Below are 5,846 nucleotides of genomic sequence, written 5' to 3'. Positions count from 1 at the left end.
TAAGTACTGTACTGAGGTGTCCCTCAGGACTCATTTAGTTTAAAGCTCGGGTTGACAGTTGCTACCTGACCCAGCTTGGAGAAGGTCGTGCCCCCAAGTGCTCCTGTTAGTGACCAAGGAAAATGGCCGCCTTGGATGGTTGTGTCTTGGGGGAAGAGGAGCGTAGTGTGAGGAAAGACGACCTACTGGCCACTCTGTTAAGGCAGCTGGGGCAGTTGAGGAGTGAGGTTCACACTCTAAAGGGGGAAAATGAAGCCCTCAGGACTGAACTCCTTCAGGTAGGTGTCCTGCCTAGCAGGACATCTACGAAGGAGGAGCAGGAGTGGAGAGTGGTTGTCTCCAAGGGGACTAGGGTCAGACTCAGGAAAGCTGACCAGGGTGTGGAGTGTAGTAACCCTTACCAGGTGCTGGAGGAAGCTGGCGAGGAAGAGAAGAGGCAGGACGGTATGGAGCAAGGAGAGGAAAGGGCAGTTGTACAAACCCTGCCCACAGGTAAGGTCGTGGTAGTTGGGGACAGCCAGGTGAGGTTTATAGATAGGACTTTTTGTGTAAGAGATAGGAAACGTAGGACTAGGGTGTGTTTTCCTGGGGCTGGGATAGGGCATGTAGCTGAGAGGATAGACAGGGTTTTATCAGGGGAGGGTACCAAGCCAGTAGTGTGTCTTAGTGTGGGAGGAAACGATATAGGAAAGGTTAGGAGTGAGGAACTTTTCAAGAGGTATAGGGAGGCACTGGGGAAGATTAGAGATAGGGGAGGGATCCCGATAGTATGTGGTGTCTTGCCTAGAAGAGGGGTTGGTCGTGAAAGGCTGTCCAGGGCAATTGCTATAAAGAACCTACTAGAGGTGACAATATATTAGACCTAGTATTAACAAATAAAGAAAATATTATCAGAGATGTCACAGTAGGGGAAGAACTAGGTAACAGTGATCACAGAGAAATCAGGTTCACCCTAAATTGGGAAACGAAAAACAATGACAATATGGTCAGAGCCCCAAACTTTCGGTTGGCGGATTATCGGGTTAAGAAGGTACCTAGGTGAGGTCACCTGGGAACAGTCACGTCAGTCCCCAGTAGGAAGGGGTGAGGTCATAGATGACACAGCAATTGTTCATGACTATAATATATTCACTGGTATACTACATAAAGCACAAGAACAAAATATGCCATACACAAAAATTAGTTCAAATAAAAATGAGCCAAGGTGGATGACCAGAAAACTTAAACATGACATAGGAATAAAGAAAGGAACTTATAAGAAATTATAGGGAGGGGAGGAGCAGCTCAGAAATAGATATAATGAACTATCTAGGAATGTTAAGAAAAATGTAAGGAAAGCAGAGAGACTATGAAATCAAAATACAGGTTGACAATCCCTTATCTGAAATCCTTGGGGCCAGAGGCATTTCGGATTTCAGAATTTTTCGGTTTTCAGAACAGGTTAGGTTTTATATACAGTATATATATATATATATATATATATATATATATATATATATATATATATATATATATATATATATATATATATATATAAAAGCCCACCCGGGCATAGATCACTGACCCACATCGGGGCCTGGGGGGGGGGGGCAAAAATATTATAATAATAATAATAATAATAATAATAACACTGTAATAATAATTCATAGGTCTAGGTCGCATTTCTCACTTTTGATCTTTTTTTCATTCTTGTATTTCTTTATTATTATTTTATTACAGTATTATTGTTATTATTAATATTATTATTAATTTTATTATTATATTTTATTATTACTATTATTATTATTGTTATCATTATTATTTGATTTTGGTGTACAGTATTTTAATTAAAATTTTTATTTACTATGAATAATTATTATTATTATAATTATTATTATTATAATTATTATTACTATTATTATTATTACTATTACATTTTCGCCCACCAGGCCCCGATGTGAGTCAGTGATTTATGCCCGGGTGGGCTAATCCCTGTTTAAAAAAAAATGTCACAAAAAACTTTCGGTTAGAGCTTTTCGGTTTTCGGAATTTCGGATAAAGGGTTGTCAACCTGTAGCAAGAGAATCCAAGGCGAATCCCAGGGGATTTTTCCAGGTATATAGAACAAAGGTCAAGGACAAAGTTGGGCCTTTAAAGTCAGGGAGGGGAGAAGTGATAAATGGCAGTGAAGAAATAAGGAAGGCATTGAACAGCTACTTTTTATCAGTTTTCTCAGAAGAAATTCGCGAGGAAATTCCAGAGGTGGAAGTGATATTTAGGGGAAAGGAAGAAGAGAAATTAATGAATATCACTATCAGAAAAGAGGATGTTCTTAAGAGGATAAATAAACTAAAGAAGACAAATTCCCCAGGGCCGGATGAAATTTTCCCTCGAGTATTGAAAGAGTGTAGGGAACAGATTAGCGGACCCCTCGTAAATTTATTTACAAAATCATTAGACACGGGAGTTGTGCCAGACTTGTGGAAACGGGCAAATGTAGTACCCATATTCAAAAAGGGAGACGGAGCATCAGTGTCAAATTACCGGCCGATCAGTTTGACGTCAGTAGTGGGGAAATTTCTTGAAACAATTATAGTAGATAGCATCCGATCGCAGTTAGAGAAAAGCAAAGTAATCTACGACTCAACATGGGTTTACAAAGGGAAAATCTTTTCAAACAAATCTGCTGACGTTTTTTAGGAAAGTCTTCGAGGTAGTAGATAATGACGAAAATTACGATGTTATTTACTAAGACTTTAGCAAAGCATTTGACAGAGTACAGCATCAGAGGCTTCTGAGAAAAATTAAGGCTCATGGTATCGAGGGGAAAGTTTTAAATTGGATAAAATCATGGCTCACCGATAGAACGCAGAGGGTCAGCGTAGATGGTGTTAAATCTGAGTGGGGCCGTGTAACCAGTGGGGTTCCCCAGGGGTCAGTACTAGGCCCACTCTTGTTCATAATCTACATAAACGATCTAGATACTGGGATCAGCAGTGACATAAGCAAGTTTGCGGATGACACCAAAATAGGGCGGCAGATTAATTCAGGGCAGGATGCAAATGCATTACAGGAGGATCTAAATAAACTGCAGGGGTGGTCTGAAAAATGGCAAATGAAATTCAACACCAGCAAGTGCAGCGTACTTGATATTGGAAGAACAAACACTGTCAATGTAAACAGCCTTAACAACATCAACCTAGAGAAGTCGACTTGTGAAAGAGTCCTAGGGGTACTTGTAAGCCCGGACCTACGACTTAGAAAACAGTGTGTTAATGTTCGAAATAAGGCAAACAGAGTATTGGGTTTTATATCTGGAAGTGTAAGTAATAAGAGTGCAGAGGTCTTATTGCAACTATATCTTGCCGCACCTCGATTATGCCGTTCAGTTCTGGTGCCCTAATTATAGAATGGATAACAATTCACTAGAGTCGGTGCGGCGAAGAATGACGAAAATGATTCCGGGACTTAGAAACCTTCCATATCAGGATAGGTTAAAGAAACTAAACTTGCATTCCCTAGAAAGATGAAGAGTGCGGGGAGATATGATAGAAGTATTTAAATGGGTGAAAGGAATCAATAAAGGGGATATAGAAAAAGTTCTTATAATATCCGAGCAGGATAGGACTCGAAGCAACAGATTTAAGTTGGATAAGTTTAGGTTTAGGAGGGAGATAGGAAGGAACTGGTTCACAAATAGGGTGGTGGACGAGTGGAACAAGCTTAGCAACTATGTAGTAAGTGCTGGGACGCTGGAAAGTTTCAAAAGGAGACTGGATAGATCCATGGATGATGGAGAGTGGTAGTAACTCTCGACAGGAGCTGCCATGCACAGGCCAACCGGCCTATTGCAGACTCCTTATTTTCTTATGTTCTTATGTTGAAACACGACAACCCTCTTCAAGGGAAGATGTTGTTTAATAATACGGGTGCTAAGATTTTGGGCAGAACTTTCACCCAAAATCATGACAGTCACAATTCCCCCTGGTCGCTTGTATGAAAATTTGTGATATGTTGACAAAATATTTTGCGAGCATGGCGACCCACAAGCTGTCCTCCTCTGAGCATCCTCACCAACCAGCTCTCTCTACATCACGCTTGTAACCATGCTGCCACTTCCCAGCACCAAGCTGCATTGTATATCCAATACAACATGTATACAGAGAGCACATTGTGAGTTTCCTTTCTCCATCCCATCCTGAGTGTGAACCCAAACATCACGTACCCCACAAATGGTGACCCCCGGAGATTCGCACTCACACAGGATGGAGGAGAAACTGATCACTCTCCCAGCCTTCAAGCAACATGAAAGACTGGCTTATCCACCCAGAAGCAGCTCTCATCGGCTCTACAGCTACTGTCTCTACACCGCAGGTTAGACACCCTAGAGCAGCTCTGCGACTCTAAGCAGACAGCCGCTCCTCTTCCTGCCCCAAGCACCACGTCCTGCCGACCCCAGCACACCCGTCCTGCCTCAGACGCCGCCCCCGGCCCAGCAGTACCCCCTGCCGCTCCTCATGATGCAGCCCCTGCTCCCGACACGGTCCATGCGCCTGAGTGCGGACCCACACACCCCTCAGGTACTCCCTGCTAATGTCCTGCACCCTGTTGCTGTCGTGGACCCAGCTGCTGTCACGAGCCCTCATCCGCCTTCTGCTGACGCAGCCCCTGCTCCTGACCCAGGCCCACACACCCCAGCAGGCGCATCTGACGACTCTGTACCTGCGGTGAGGGAAGCACAACATTCATCACCTCCACACACCCTTTTTCTCCCTCTCTTCTCCCACAGATAGTGTGTATCTAGACAGTTGCCTCCACTAGCGGCCGGCTCATCCACGCCCTCGCAGTTATGGCTCACATGAGGCATGCACCGCCCGTTCTGCCTCTCATGTGCTATGCAACCCTGCAGACAACAAGTCTCCTACACCGCCTGGAGGGAAGGGGGAGTATTGTAGTGGATTTCTCCCCTACAAACGCTGTTTGTCGCTGAGTAGCCGACCCAGCGGATTCCACAGTGTGTGCCTCGTGGTCTAGGTCAACCAGCGCCGCCTTACATGACGGAGGTCAACTACTAAACTACGCCTACCTCTGCTATTTAACTTAAGACCTGACCTCGTGGTGATCGCTCTCTTTCTACCTACACCAACCAGCCAGCAACACCTCCTTCGGCTGCCTGGCGGTCCTCGCTCCCACCGGCGAGCATGGCGACCCACAAGCTGCCCTCCTCTAAGCATCCTCACCAACCAGCTCTCTCTACATCACGCTTGTAACCACGCTGCCTTCCCAGCACCAAGCTGCATTGTACATCCAATACAACATGTATACAGAGAGCACATTGTGAGTTTCCTTTCTCCATCCCATCCTGAGTGTGAACCAAACACCCATACCCCGCAGTACCCATACCGGAACACTCAGCATGTAAACTTTGTGATAAACCTTTAAAGCATACACTTGAACACTATATTATTTTATGTGACACTGTCAAAGACTTCAGGCCACCTGACTTATTTTTATCTTGAACTTTGTAATTACTACATTGAATCGGGGGTGCTTAAGGACATTCTTGCTGTTTATCCCAAATTTGCTAGCCCAAACTGATAAGTCTTCAATTAGAATATGACTCCAATGTATGTGAACCACTGACCTATATGTACTGCTAATGAATATGATGTATTTCTTTCTATGTGTACGAACCTCTGTCCTGCGTGGCAGTAAACAGTGACATTACCCACATGAATCTGACCTCTATACATTTATAGTTGTTAATGAATATGATGTATTTCTTTGTGTATGAACCTCTGTCCTGCGTGGCAGTGAGAAGTGATACCACCCTCAGTGTCAAGACCTGACTGAATTACTCACAATAG

Source organism: Homarus americanus, unplaced genomic scaffold, assembly GCF_018991925.1.
Source record: "Homarus americanus isolate GMGI-L3 unplaced genomic scaffold, GMGI_Hamer_2.0 scaffold14072, whole genome shotgun sequence".
NCBI lineage: Eukaryota > Metazoa > Arthropoda > Malacostraca > Decapoda > Nephropidae > Homarus > Homarus americanus.
Note: the sequence above shows the minus strand (reverse complement) of the source record.